The 15,953-nt window shown below is 38.2% G+C and overlaps 1 protein-coding gene and 1 long non-coding RNA gene across 7 annotated transcripts in view; one reads left to right on the top strand and one right to left on the bottom strand.

Annotated features, from left to right (window-relative positions):
• Positions 1-15,953, bottom strand: part of PLCB1 (phospholipase C beta 1) — a 699,274-nt gene that overhangs the window by 38,438 nt on the left and 644,883 nt on the right. Inside the window, exon 33 of one of the 3 annotated variants that reach the window (XM_045445283.1) lies at positions 6,569-6,707. The exons of the other annotated variants lie outside the window; for them this stretch is intronic. The gene's annotated coding sequence lies outside the window, so the exon portion shown is untranslated. Of the gene's footprint in view, positions 1-6,568; positions 6,708-15,953 lie in introns of those variants that run through there. 3 annotated transcript variants of the gene reach the window in all.
• LOC123580492 overlaps positions 11,826-15,953 on the top strand; it is a 35,545-nt gene continuing 31,417 nt past the window's right edge. For 3 of the 4 annotated variants that reach the window (XR_006703321.1, XR_006703320.1, XR_006703323.1), the window contains exons 1-2: positions 12,109-12,197; positions 14,790-14,865. This is a non-coding gene — a long non-coding RNA (uncharacterized LOC123580492). Of the gene's footprint in view, positions 11,915-12,108; positions 12,198-14,789; positions 14,866-15,953 lie in introns of those variants that run through there. The other variant, XR_006703322.1, reaches the window with a different exon arrangement.

Here is a 15,953-nt window from a genome sequence, read left to right as displayed (position 1 = left end):
CCATGTGAGAACTTATTGAATGCCCAAGCCTCACCTCAAACCAAAGACATGAAGATCTTTGGATAGGGGGCCCAGGCAACAGTATGTCTCAAAGTTTCCCCAGTGATTCCAATATTTAAGGCAAGGTTGAGAGCCCTTGAGATTAGGATGGCACAATGAACAAGTGCCAGGGATGATGGACAAGGGGTCAGGGTGATAGAGGTGGGGCTTATGGCAGAAGGTAAATTATGGCCTTCTTAGGGTGACAGCCTCTACTCCTCTCCAGCTAACTGTTGCCATGCATGGAAGCAGGCCCGTTCTGGCCAGCACTTCCTGGATTTCAAGGGAAGCTTCACACGCTTATGTGAAATTTCACACTTCATAAATGTTAGCAGCTAATTCCACACTGTGTGCACCAACACTGCACAAGCCAGGTGTCATGATTTGGTATTTGGGCTGCTAGCTTGGACTTCTGAGTTAGAATCTTCCTACTCAAAGTGGTCCATGGACCAGCAGCATCAGCATCATCTGGGAGCTTGTTATGAAGTCAGACTATGAATGTGGGCTTCTTATAAAGTCCACCCAGATGTATTCACTTAGAACCTGCATTTTATTTTATTTTATATTTATTTATTTTGAGACAGAGAGAAAGGCAGAGAGAGAGGGAGAGAGAAAATCTCAAGTAGGCTCCATGCTATCAGCACAGAGCCTGATGTGGGACTTGAACCCACAAACCATGAGATCACGACTGGAGCTGAAATCAAAAGTCAGACACTCAGCCATCTGAGCCACCCAAGAGCCCCAGAACCTGCATTTTAATAGGATCCCCAGATGGTCTGCATGCACACTAAAGTTTGAGAAGCACTGGTGAGTAGGTTACACCAGTATGGTGGTAGCCAAACCCAGACTGTAGATGCGATGCCTTTGTGTGCTCCCAGTTCTGCTGAGCTCATGATTATGGAGGTACATGCCCCCTGAAGTGTGCCTTCAGTAATCAAAGGCTCCCCCTGTAGTGAGACTTGGTGTCAAGTGTACTCGTTCTGTCCCCACTGTTAAAACCAATATTTGTGTCCTGTCAATCATTTTCTCCTACCTCTCTGAAAGGTGAAATAGGGGAGAAGCTCTTTTTTTTTCATCTTTTAAAAAATTAATACTTAATTGTCCCTCCCTCTCTACACTGTCTGTCCTTTAGAAAGACTCATTTTAATGTCACCTCCCCTGTGCTCCTTGTGTTCACAGATTTGCTTTCTCTCAATGCTCTGCCTTCCTTCAGTACTTTTATTACCCTGATTATGCTCTTATATCATTATGCTTCAACTTAATGATGAAAAGCAGGCTTTTAAAAAGCCTGGCATAATGGAAAGAGAATGGATGTGGATGAAAGTTTAGCAAATTATGGCTTCAAAGAACTTACCCGAGCAATGATTGCAATTAAGTTCATTAGAGATAAATCAATGTTACAGGGGGTTTTATCAATTGTAATAACCATTTTTGACTAATAAAGAAAACTTTTTGCCTTCTGGATTTTTTGTATTATTGCCTATTTTCTTTTTTTATTTTAGAGACAAAGCTTAAGTCAGGGAGAGGAGCAGAGGGAGAGGAAAGAGAATCCTAAACAGGCTCCATACTTAGTGGGCTGGAGCCCCATGCAGGGCTCAATCTCATGACCCCAGGATCATGACCTGAGCCAAAATCAAGAGTTGGTTGCTCAACGGAGTCACTCATGTGTTGCACCTATTTTCTATTTCACTGATTGCCATTCTTGTTTTTAGTATGTGCTTCCTTCTACTTTCTCTGGGTTTTAATGTGCTGTTTCTTTTCTACTTTTTTGAGATGGAAGCTTAGGGCACTGAGTATCACCCTGTCTTCTTTTCTAGTATATGCATGGAAAGCTAGGCATTGCTCTCTGAACATTGCATATGTTTCATTTCATATGAGTGTGTGTGTGTGTATATATCTATACACACACACACACACACACACACATATATATATATATATATATATATATATATATATATATAATAGGCTTATTTTTGATAGAGTGTGTGTGCTCTATTGTGGGAGAAGCAGAGACAGAGGGAGGGAGGGAGAGAGAGAGAGAGAGAGAGAGAGAGAGAATCCCAAGCAGCCTCTGCGCTGACAGCACACAGAGTCCATTGAGGGGCTCAATCTCACAAACACGTGATTGTGACCTGAGCTGAAATCAAGAGTTGGATCTTAACAAACTGAGCCACCCAGGCACCACATTTCATATGTTTTAATATGTTGTATTTTCATTACTGTTCAGTTCAAAATACATAGTTGTCATTTTAATTTTGATTTCTTCTTTGACCCCTGGGTTATTTAAAAGCATGTTGATTATTTTCCAAATACTTGGGGATTTTCTACTTTCTTTCCATCATTGATTTCTAGCTTAATTCCACTATGGTGAAAGAATATACTCCACATGATTTTAATAATTTGAGGTTTTGAGACTGGCTTTATGACCTAGCACAGAGCCTATGTTGGTAAATGTTCAGTATGTGCTTAAAAGAATATGTATTATACTGTTGTTGGAGTTAATGTATTAAATGTATGGATTAGATTATGCTGGTTGACTGTGTTATTCAAATGCTCTGTATCCTTATTGATTTTTTTTCCTGCTTTTTGAGGGTAAGCTCCATCTATGATTGTGGATTTTTATAATTCTCCATGCAATCATCAACTAAAAGAAACCAAGTGTAGTTGTTCTAATTTCAGATGAAGTAGTTTAAGCCAGCCTTGTCCAATAGAAGTTTCTGGGATAATAGAAATGTTCTTTGTGCTATACCATAGAGTAGCCACTAACCATGTGGCTCATGAGCACTTGAAATGTGACTAGAGCAACTGAGGAACTAAATTTTTAAATCTGTTTATCTTTAATTTAAAATTAAAATTTAAAATTAAATAGACACACTAGGCTAGTGGCTACTGTATTGGATAGCATTACATTAAGGCAAGAAAAATTGAAGAGGGACATTTTGTATTGATAAAAAAATCAATTTAGTAGGGAAACATAACAATACTAAATAATGTATGCACCTAATAATTATATCTTCAAACTACATAAAGCAAAAATTAACAGATATAATATGCTTAGATCTATTCAAAGAGATAATGCTTACAACATGGGCACTTCAAGTATCTTTCCTGCCTCCAAAATACCAGAACTCTCTAAGCACCAAAAGAACTCATGATCTGTTTTCTCGAGAAGAAAAAAATGATCTAGTATTCTAAACCTGTACCCTCCAAGGAGGCATGTTTATGCTCAGAATATACTTAGAAAAATGATCCAATGGAATATGGGAAAAGAATACTAGGAAACTCCACCTGCAAGAAATTTAGCTTTACTCATACTTATTATAAAGTTTGATGCTGGTGTTTGCCAGATGGCTATGGGTGCCACACAGGGCTCAAGGCCTTGTGAGGAAAGAGAAGGGTCTCACATCTTTGAGCGCTGAACAGTGGAACCTTTGCTTATATGTTCAGTTTTGGCATCTTGCAATATGTTCAGTACCCATGTGGCCAGGTTAAGTGGATTTACGGGCTACTTTTCCTATTTGAACCAAACCAACCTTACAAAAAAATGGAGATGGACCATACTACCAATTATACAAGTGCTAAACAATAAATAACTGGCAGAGTTGACATTTCCCTTACTATTACATCATGAGAAAACAATTAGATACCACAGGAGGATCAGTCTAAAAAATAATATTATTAAGAAAGCTCTTTGAAATATGAATTACTTCTCTTAGTCAACAACAAACCTTGCCTTAAGTGTAGAGCATGTTAACAAAAGTGTAAAGCCAGTATAATTAGCAGAGCACTTAAAAATTAAGCATCTATTGGTGGATAGGAATGAATGAAAGGGGTGTAATGATGCAATAAACATAGCTGAGATGCATTCTTCCATTTCAATCTTCAAATCTATGTGAGGAATCTTTTCTTCCAGCAGGGACGGTTATTAAACCAAGCACTGAAAAAATACCTATACTTAGAGCCAATGCTTTAAATTTCTGAATCAAAGTGTTAAACTAAGACTGGAAATCATGAAGTCTGTTCAAACACATGTGCTCTCACTTTGAGAGCCAAAGAGGCATTTGAATATTAACAAAGAAAACACTATTTCCATCCTTTTCCATGATTATGTCATTATAATTTTAAAATATATTCTATATTCTATATACTTTTATTTGTAATGAATGTATATGTTAATCTAATAAAACATACAATGAGGGGTGCCTGGGTGGCTCAGTCGGTTAAGCGTCCGACTTCAACTCAGGTCACGATTTCGCGGTCCGTGAGTTCCAGCGTCGCGTCAGGCTCTGGGCTGACGGCTCAGAGCCTGGAGCCTGCTTCGGATTCTGTGTCTCCCTCTGTCTCTCTGCCCCTCCCCCGTTCATGCTCTGTCTCTCTCTGTCTCAAAAATAAATAAACGTTAAAAAAAAATAAAAAAAAATAAAAAAAATAAAACATACAATGAATAAATAAGTGAATATGCCTAAGGTGGGGGTGAATGTTTGGTTTTTAGGCATATCAAAACTTGTCAAATCAAAAAGTTGGCCTGAAACTACTGGCCTAATATTAAAGTTTGTTACAGCAGGAAAGTAGAAGTCACTGGGTTGCCAATGTCTAACTTTAATTTTCAAAAAATGAAATTTTCCAAAGCCAGGACGTCCTAACTTTGAAATAATGCCTTACAGAGGTTCTCTATATTCACAATATGGAAGTTCCTCAAACCTTTTGTCTAGATGATGCTATCAGGTCATGATTTAGCCACAACTTGGTAAAATACAAAAGGGTGAAATACTGTCATGTCATTCTCCAAACTCCAATACTCACAGTTTCATTTTGGTGAATTGCGTGTGGTTTCTGATACTAAAAAAAATACTTCATGTGCGATTAACATCAATTAAAGAATATATATTCAGAATTTATGATTTCTTCCTTTTCAGATTTGGCCTGTTGTTTTTCTGTAATCATTTCACTGTCAAGTCCATGAATTGAACCTGTTGGGTACTAAATCCTCACACTTTCTTTAGTTCAATATGAAATGATAAAAAATACTTCAGTAGGAGATTTTGCATTTCCACAAAGCACTTTATATGATTCAAAACCACCCTTCTGAATCACTTGTAAGTCTAGACAAATAGTCAAAACCAGTAGTCATTAGCAAGAAATGATAATAAATAGCTCTGACCGTTTATTTGATATAAAGTTCACGAAGAACACTAAAATTGATCCAAATATTAAAAATCTGCATTAAAAATAACATCATTCACTTTCTATGTAAGCATTTTTACTGATTACCTACCTATCCCTATGCATGAGTAAGCTGGCCCTTACCATTCTTTCCAGGCTTTTAGAATATTGTAAAGCATGGCATTTGCAGTGGTCACATTTCATTCTATTTTACACCGATGTCATCATTTCCTTGTTCTGTTCCAATTTATTACAGTTTGCAACCGTGACCACGTAAGCCAAGATGCTTTCAAAACTACAGACGTAGGCTATTAATTCTAACTTTGATAGCAATTGGACAAGGCTAATGCCTTATTTACATTTACTCCCTTCTTACTCCAAACCAGAGACCACATCAAATAACTAGCTCTTTGCACAAAGCTAAAGAATCAAATTAAAGCCCCTCCAAGCAAGTTCAACATCCCTAAGAAATGACTCCGAGAAGTTACCGCAAGTATGAATCACACATTCAAAGACATGAGCCGAGAGTCAGTGGAGAATTTGAATTTGGAACTGCAGAGCCTGTTAGTTCCATGCACAGGAATAAAACCGTCAGAAATTGTGATCTGCATGGTTCAGAACTTATTTCCTTTATTAGCATCTAGCCTGGAATTCTGATTTTAATATCAATTAGCACAAGCATAAGAGCAGAGATTATAAATCAGGAGTTGCATGCACATGCGTACCATGCTTAGAGCCCCTGCCAGCAAAAGGATTTGTCTTATGGAAGGATAGAGCTGGAAAGGCAGTAAAAGCTCGAGATTCAACACAGAATGAAGAGAACTGCTGATTTCCATTAATGTGACTGTACTTATCTCCTTTTAACAAAGATCTATTTTAGAAGGAAAAAGGCAAACACATTAGCCTCATGATTCCCACAAGGGGAAAAAGAATTTGTCTGTATTACAACAGTTATGATAAGGGGTTCTGTTCTTTAAAATAAAGCTACAGCTAAAGGTAATTAAAGTAACATGACAAAGCATATTGTTTAGAAATAACTCCATAAAATGACTTAATAGCCATTACTCACATGTTTTAAGGAAGCTGCCATGCGAGATAACAGTAGACTACTTCTGCAGATTGCAATAACAGAAAATGCTTATAGAAAGTGTTTTATTGTTAGTTTTTTTTCAGTTATAATTATTGTGGGATGCTATGCCTGCATATAAAATAAAATTTGATATCAAATTTAAAAAGGGGTAAATCATTGAGGCACCTGGGTGGCTCAGTTTGGTTAAGCTTCCTACTCTTGATTTCAGCTCAGGTCATGATAGTGAGGGGCCTTCTTGGAATTCTCTCTCCCTCTGTCTCTGACCCTTTCCTGCGCATGTGTGTACGTGCAAATTCTCTCTCTTAAAAAAAAAAACACAAAAAACCATTCACAAAGGGAGGGGGGGAGTCATTCAGTACGATGGGTGAATCAGGTCACATTATTCTTGATGAGATTCAGTATGAGGTAGTATCTACCAAATAAAAAAGAAAATCAAATCAATGAAAGATTACATGTTGAATTTGCTCTTATAGCATATATGAATTTATTGTCTCCAAAAACAAAGAAAAACATACTGGCTAAAGTTATTAAAGTTATGAAAACTTGGAACTTGTGAAGAGGGAGTCTATGATTTGCTCTAAGATAATTTGCTCAAGCCTGCCCCTTTACAGACTTTCCACATTCCCTGGACCTCTTGCAATATCTTTTTCCACTTAACTCACAATTTCCTTTCCCTGGGTACTTTCTGCAGACCAAGTACTCTTTTTTTTTTTTTTTTTTTAAGCTCCTGTCTACTTATGTCAATGTCACAGAGCCGTCATTTCACTTGGTTGTATCTCCCTAATGAGATTACCAGTGAACAAGCAGGGACCAGGTCTCTTTCATCTTTAGAAGCTCACACTATTTTTGGACTGGCTGATTGGGGTGCAGGGCTGTGCTTGGGCTCGTACAGGAGTAGATCCCATTATTGCTACTTCAATTCAGTTTTATGGGCTCTCACAGCAGCCCTACAAATGTTGGAGAATTCTCTGTGGTTCTATGAGGTGTGAACAGAACACTGGGGAAAATATGTTGACCTCCCCACCCCACATACACACAGATCAGCCCTGAATCTTTGGGAGTCCACAGCTCCAGCACATTTTTTAGAAGTACTGAAAAAATTTAATAAATAAATGAAAAGAAAGTAGACTTTATAGTCTACCATAATCATGTTTGATGCTTAGTTTCTATTAGTGAAACTAGTTACTTAACTGTTTGAGCTCCATTTCTTCATTTATAAGTGAGGGTGTGTATGACACATAATATTAAACCTAGCTACCATCGGATCTGCTGGGTCATCCAATCAGTTGAATAGAACAAAAGGCTGACCCTCCTACAAAGAGAAAATTTTCCTAATGGCCTTTGAATTGAAGTGTTTTCCTGGTTCTCCAGAAACTTCTGGCTTTTGGACTTGAACTGGGACATCTGCTGTGCAGATTTTAGACTTTCCAGCCTCCATAATCATGTGAACCAGTTCCTTATAATAAATCTTGTAGCTTTTATTGGTTCTGTTTCTCTGTTCCATCTCTTAAAGGTCACCTTCTCAATAAAGCCTTCCCTGACCATCCTTTAGGAATAGAGAATTTCCACTCCCTGTCCCCCCTTCTTCTTTGAGTTTTCTCTATAGTTTTATTTCCTCCCAACATGCTACATATTTCATTTCTTTATTTTACCTGTTGTTTGCCATGAAAACTTTACGGGAGCAAGGTTTTTTGCTCATTTTCTTCCCCACTGGATTCCCATTACTCAGAATAATGCCTGGCACATAGTAGATGTTCAACAAGAATTTGTTGAATGAGTGAACTCAGGAAGGAAACAAATCACTGATTCAAGGGTTGTTTTTGATCAAATACTTTTTGAGGTCTGCAGATTTCACACATACAATCTACAAGAAATGTGGTTGTAATGGTTTGTACTACTACCATAGAGTATATTCCAGAAGGATGTGCAGGAGCATGGAAAGGGAAAGACTTTTAAGATACCTCATGCAGAAATGCAGACACTAGGAAAGGTACCAATAAATGGAGGGAATTGAATGTACTACTGGTGTATTAGTTTCTTGTGGCTGCTATAGCAAATTACCACAAATTATGTAGCTGAAAATACTAGAAATCCATTGTCTCACAGTTCTGGAGGTCAGAAATCTGAAATCAAGGTGTTGGTAGGGTCTTCCTCCTTCCCAAGGCTCCTGGGGAGAACTAGTTCCTTGCCTCTCCCAGCTGGTGGCTGCCGGCATTCTTTATTGTGCCTGTACCCCTCCAGTTTCTGTCTCTGTGGTCATATTTCCTCTTCCATTTCTGCTTGTGTCAAATCTCTCACTGCTTTACTCTTAGAAGGACACATGCTATTGGAATTAGAGCCCACTGGAAAATCCAGAATGATCTCCTCATCACAAAATCCATACCTTAATTGTATCTTCAAAAGCTCTTTTTCCAAATAAGGTAACCTTCATAGGTTCAGGGAATTAGAATGTGGACCTGTTTTGGGGGGGACCATCACTCAACCCACTCCAGCTCTTATAAAAAAATTGGAGTTTGCTATGATTCCACGACAATTCTTGATTGTGCTGTCTAACTGCCAATATGGGGTACTTTCTGAGGAACATGGGCCTTTGTCATCAAATCACTAATCTCCATTGTGCTTCCCTAAGAAATCAGACTAATCCATGTGGTAAAGTTTTAAACAGTTCCCTTTTATAGTAAAGATCTTTGCTCAGGAAGCCATCCACTGAAAGAAAGATCAAACATTGTCTTTAAACAAGGGAGTCATCTGTGGGTCAGGCTTTCAATCCTGATACTTTCCTCTCATTTCTCACAATCTTATGATAGGGATTTTTATAATCTGGCTCAGGAACTATCATGAGCTTGAATCCATGGAAAAGGAATCCATCTCACTTTGCACTCAAGCTTATAAGATGTCAGTGGTCATCAAGATCATCTTTTAAGCAATGATGCAGCACAAGGACGTGCAATGAAATCCAAGTTCATAATTTCTGGCTATTTTTCCTCGTGCCAGTCTCTATATCTTACGACTGCATTTTCACCTTCCCTGAGACTCAGGAGACCTGAAACTTCTAAATTAAATTTAATTTGTTTAAAGTATCATAATGGGCACTTTTCAGGACCAAGTGTTCCATGATTTATTTAAATTTCGTATATAACTCTCCATTTCCCTGAGTAAGTATAAACAACTGTTCTATTTAAAATTTAAGGCCACAAAATTTTATTACAGCCAGTAATAGTTTCTTTTTTGCTGTTAGAAATGGAACCAATTACATTTCTGTCCTTACATCCTTAGGTCAATAAAATGTCGATTAAAAGGTCATATGCAAAGGACAAACAATATCTACTAGGTGAATTCATAAGTCTGAACCTGACTTTGAAAATTAAATTTTAACTGGAAGAATAGGGAATAAGAATAAGGAATAATAATAGAAATAAATTTGTGAAATTTGTTTCAAAAAATTCATTTATCAAAAAATAAATTGCCATTTCAACTTTTTTGTTTTGGGGCTTTGCTTTCAAGAAGAAGAGGCATATTATGATAAGAGGAACTAGTGGGATTTATTCAACATCCCAATGTCTAAGGTAAGTCCTGAGGGCATTAATATGACCCCACTCTTTTATAATGATGAGAACATCATAGTGATGATCCTAAGGCACTGGAGGCCAAGGGCAAATCATCCAGCTAGAAACAAAAGCACGGAAATTTTAAATGAATATCGAGAGACAGAAAGGTCACCATTGAACCTGTGGTCAACATTCTAATGAAATATGATATGACTGTCCATCATGGGGCAGATAGTTGTGTGGGCCAGAGAAAAAGCAGGGTTACTTTCATCTCCCCTTCCAGGTTTCTCTGAACATGAGTATATATTATATGCTCTGAATGTAGTGGAGGGTTCTACCTATGGAAAACAGCATTGCTTCTAAAGGCTGTGTCTGGGGTTATCCCTGTGAAATCTGGGCTACAATATATGCTCTGCCTATATGTCAGTCTTTAAGTAGATTTGATTACAATTAATACATGCAGACACACATTCAAGAGTTTCTCATGAGGTTCAAATATTTCTTTAAAAAAACAACTATAAAGTTAGTTGCATTTAGACAGGGTACTTGATCTGATACATAATTTAAAAAAATGCATGTGATGGGTTAGTGGTCCTGTTTCCTCTATCATCCTGAACCAATTGATAGGGAATATTTTTATCTATCAAACATGCATTGGGTGATCCTTACCTGTGCTTTCTTCTCAAGGACATAAATGCAGAATATCACTATTTTATGGAGTAGTCTTCTGTTTTCCTCATTCCCCTTTCCAACTCAGTCCCCACATCACAGAGTAATTCTACTAAAACAGAAATTGGACTATGCATTGAGAATGACTGCTATTGTCCTACAAATAAAGCTCTAAGCCCTTATTGCCTCTTGGAAGGGTCTGCCAGTTCTGGCCCTATTTTCTTTCTCAGCCTCATCTCTCTTCCTTCCTTCCTTCCTTCATCCCTTTCTTTTCTCTCTTTCTGTTTTTTTTTTCTTTTTCTTTTTACCCATCTCTTTCTCTGATAAGACTTCCTTCATTTTCTCCAATGGTCCCCTTCCTTACATCCTCTAGAAATGATGCATGATGGAGCTAATACCATTTCTTGGTCCAGTGGTTACAAATCAAAGACCACTGACAGTATAAACATTTAAAAAGAGACTTTGGATTATATATGTAGACAAATTGAAGCAATTATCAAAGACAGATGGGCTTCATGATATTTTCTGACAAGACCGTCTATCTGGCATTGGATCCTCTATGTGGTGAAAAAATACCTTTTGCTCCCCAAACTGCTGCTATATGCTTCAGGGATCTCCATCATAATTTCAAATCCCATTCAGTAATGCAAAATTTTATTCCAAGAATCTTTTTTTTTTTTTTTGGTTTGGTTTAAAAACCAAATGGTTTATATGTTCCCAGTTTGCTCTACCCTTTCCATTCATTAATATTAAATTAAATTAAATAAATCAGATGCATGTCAGCAAGAAAACTAAATGTCAAAAAGGCTGAATTTTAGCTCCCTTTACTATGGAATTACTGGTCCAATGACTCCTTCCAAGCATGCATCAACATGGAATTCTATGTTGATCAGATGTCCTCAAATCTGCCTACAGAACATTCCAAAAATATCTATTTGCCCCAGGATATAAAGAAAGAGTACAAACCAAAGTAGGTGGATAGGAACCAGGCTCAGAAATCTTACAGACTGGAAATATATGAGCTTATGTTCGTTCTATCATATCATGGTATTAACCTGAAAAACCCCCTAGCAGCCAGTGATTGGAACTGCCGCTGGGAGGTCAAGGGTGCACACTCCTGAGGTGGGGATTTGCATTTGTGCCTGAATTTAGTCATGCCCAAGAAAACCTGGACAGCATTTTGTTGGCCGACATTCCCTTGGGTCACAGATTTTCCTGATGATTTACTCCTTTGAAGTCACTTAGGCTTAAGGCTAATGCTGAGGACTTAAGAGATTTAAACAAGCAATGCATTTCCTGAGGGTTTTTTTTCCCCCAGATACAATCTTGTACAACAACATTATCCAATGGGTGTTGGCTGAGCTTCCTAAGGTACTTTGTCACAGCACCAGTCAATACACAGGTACAAAAGATGCAATCCTGTTCCTGCAGAAATTCTCAATAGCCTTGTGGCATTTCTGACAGGGAACGGCTCCACGAAGATCTTGCATGTATTTAATCCTGGCCCAATAAGAGGTGGCATATTCTTAATAGTGAGCCCATTCTCAAGAGATGGGGAGACATGATAATAATGAGAGCAGATTGATGCTGGCTTGGCTCAGGTCCCACTCAAAATAATTTTTCATTGTTTCAGCCATTCCGCCTAAGAGAAGGTTAAGAAGATAATTGGCAATGCCGTCAGGAGGGTAAGTGAATTTCCTTGTTTCATGCTGTCAAGCCTTTGAGAGAACTTAATTTGTGTTTTGACAATGGGGAGGATAGCAGGTTCTAGACAGAAATGAACTTTCGACAGTATCTTTAAAAAATTACAGAAAGACTCTGAGAAAGCGGAGGTTTTGATGAAGCCCTTTGGATTCATGTTAAAAGCTACCTGCAGCATTTCTGGAGCCCTTACCCCAGTCCACCATCAAATCCTAACATGTAGCATATCCTCCAGCAAGCAAATCAGGGCATGAGCTCTGAGGACACTATTCCTTCCTCTGATTTCCTTTTCCAAAACCACACAGAATGGTCTCTTTCAAAGTGATTTGTGACACTGCTACGTTCCCTCCTTTAGCTCAAGCATTAGCAAACTTTTCTGTAAAGAGTCGGAGAGTAAACATTTTAGACTTTGCAGACTATCGGGTCTGTTACAGCTACTCATTCTGGCAGCTGCAGTGAGACAACAGTCACAGACAATACAAAAAGGAATGGGCATGGCTGTGTTGAATAAAACTTTATTTAGAAACCCTAAATTTGGAATTTTGGATGATTTTCTCACATTCTAAAATATCATTCTTCCTTTGTTTTTCAATCATTAAATTTTTTTTTAACATTTATTTATGTTTGAGAGACAGAGGGAGACAGAGCGTGAGCGGGGGAGGGGCAGAGAGAGAGGGTGACACAGATCCAAAGCAGATTCCAGGCTCTGAGCTGTCAGCACAGAGCCCAATGCAGGGCTTGAACTCATGAACCATGAGATCATGACCTGACCTGGAGTCAGACACTTAACTGACTCAGCCACTCAGGCGCACCATGTTTTTCAATCACTTTAAAATGTAAAAGTCATTCTTAGTTCATCAGGCTACGCAAAACTGGCAGTAGCCTGGATTTGATTCCTACTTTAGTCAGAGACCTTTCAATTGAACTTTCTGGGACGGTGCAAAAGTTACATACTGGCACTGTTCAACACTGTAGACACCAGCTACACAGCACTATTGAAATGTGGCTGCTGTGACACACTTAATTTTTAAGATTATTTAATTATTTTAAATTCTAATTGCCACTTGTGGCTAGTGGCTACCGTGTTAGACAGTGCAGCTCCATAATTATCTTTCATATTAATTTGAAAAACACGTTCTTGCCTTTTGCCTACGTTGAAAAAATATAAAGAAACAAATAGATTCTTCTACTTGCTGCTTAAGTTATACAGTTACTGCTCCTTCTGAAAAAATCATAGTTGATGTCTTGGTTTTAATTGCATAAGAAATATGGGCAAACACACACAGCATGTGCAAATACATGCACACACATGCATGAAATGCAGCTCTTCACTGAAATGTCATCACTACCAAATTCAGCAAAACAAAAATTGTGGAAAGATGGGGCGCCGGGGTGGCTCAGTTTGTTAAGCATCCGACTTTGGCTCAGGTCATGATCTCATGGCTCCTGAGTTTGAGCCCTGCATCGGGCTCTGTGTTGACAGCTCAAAGCCTGGAGCCTGCTTCAGATTCTGTGTCCTTCTCTCACTCTGCTCCTCCCCCATTCATGCTCTCTCTCTCTCTCTCTCTCTCAGGAATAAATAAACATTAAAACAAATTTTTAAAAAAATTGTGGAAGGAAAACTATGCCTATCAATAAGGATAGTATCCTCTTATTCAATATCTACTAGGAAAACCCATTATTAGACAATGAAAACTACTGTATAATATGAACTTAAACTTTTCTACTAGTTTCCTCGATTATTCGTTTCAAAATCCTATACTTCTGTTAAACATAGCTTACAATAATGAGCTTGCAAGACTGACCCAAGGATGTCATGTTCTAAAATAAATGAGGTGGTCATTTCTAAGTAAATGACTGTGCGTGAACCCCAAGCCATCTCAAATAAAATCTCAGACCATCTATGGCCAGTACCTCATGCTAATCCCACAGGTCAAGGCCAAAGTAATTGACTAGTAAAAGACAAACGCATAAAATCACTAACGCTTAAACGGTTTTGGTAACAAGCATCATTTAGCACACATATAAAGTCCTGTTCATTAAAATCTAACCCAATTAAAAAGTATTCTTCATCTTGATTAAGACCATTTATGGTGAAACTTCTATCATTACTGGCAGAGGTAATCTAGAGTTACCTAAGGAAATTCTAAAGCAAGAAATGGGGATGGTTGTCTATCCTTGGTAAAACAAAACAAAGCAAAATAATAGGGAAGAGGTAGAAGTTCATGGTGAAAAAAAAAAAAATTCTTGCCCCTACAATTCTAATGCTGTGTTCAGAATAACCTCAGGCCAAGATGCTCCTTGAAAGTGCTCCAAGGCTCCATCTGAGGCCTTTTCTTTCTCTTGCTATAATCTGTTCCTTGGGAACCTCATTCATGCTCATGTCTCCCTTCCACCTTTATACCTATACCTGTATTTACATCTGATTCACAAATCTTTACTTTCCAATGAACTTGTCTCTTCATTCTAAATGGGTATACCTCACCATCTGCATGACTTCTCTCTTAGATGCCTCTAAGGCATTTGAGTCATGCCATGTCCAATTCTGCCCTCTTGGCTCCTTCCATCTTTTACAGTTTGGCTGTCTTCTGAAATTCCCTGGGCCAGTGATGGGTGACAATAACCACCCAGTTGCACAAACTTCAAATCCAGGTAATTCTGTGACTCTTTCCCTCCACCTACCACTGACCTAGCACCAAATCCTACTTCTTACATCCTTCTACCTCTCTTTTTCTCCGTTGTTACAAACCAAGTCCACACGGCTAATGTCTCTTGACTGCACTAATAGAATAGCCCTAATCTTTTACATCCTGCTTGCCCTTTCTATCCTTTAATTTGTTCTCTTCAATCAATAGGATTTTTTCAAAACTTAAATCTGGTCATATCACTACCTCCACCCAGGCTTAAGACTTGTTAGGATAAAAACCAAAATTGCTAATGTGTGGGTTTCACTTCTGTCCACCTTTCTTTCCCCATTTTATATTTTCTTCTTTGCTTTGTGTGCACTCTCTACCATGGCCTTTCAGTCCCTTGAACACATAATGGCCCCTCCTACCACACATCCTTTGCATGTACTATTTTTTCTCTCTACAAAGATTTCCCTCCATCTATATACTCTTCCTCACTCCACTGGACCCCACATCATTTACTTACTTAGTTCCTACTCAACTTCAGCACCCAATTCAAATATTACTTGCTGTAAGAAGTCCTACCTGATCTTTTACCCTTTGATACCTACCCCATCCAGACTAGTCTAGATTTTTCTGTAATAAATTTTCCTGGAAACATCATCCTTTCCTTCAGAGAAGGTATGTCAGTTTGTAGCTACACATTCCTTTATGTGATCATTTGTTTTCTGCCTACCTCTCTCACTTCTCCATTACTTCTGCTAGAGCAGGGACTGTGTCTACTTTTATAAACAATGCTTTCCCCAGAACCTGGTATGGTACAGACACATTAAATGAATTTAAGAAATGTTTGAATGGAGAAATGTACAACAACAAGGATATGGGGATAGTATAAATATATGGAAGCATCTGGGGACGGGAAGTATAAGATGCCAACCTTCTATGCAAGCCCAAGCTACTCCAGGGATATTTCCTCTCTACAGCTGGTTTTGACTTACAGACTCCGTGGCTCAACACCAACTAATATACATGCTATTATGGGGTGTGTGTTGTGTGTGGTTTACTAATTTACTCCTTCCTGCCTCCATGTTACATTTCTGTTTTTATTTCCCC

The sequence above is a fragment of the Leopardus geoffroyi genome, chromosome A3 (assembly GCF_018350155.1).
Source record: "Leopardus geoffroyi isolate Oge1 chromosome A3, O.geoffroyi_Oge1_pat1.0, whole genome shotgun sequence".
NCBI classification, from domain to species: domain Eukaryota; kingdom Metazoa; phylum Chordata; class Mammalia; order Carnivora; family Felidae; genus Leopardus; species Leopardus geoffroyi.
The sequence above is the reverse complement of the archived record's forward strand: the minus strand, read 5'-3'. Positions and strand labels throughout refer to the sequence as shown.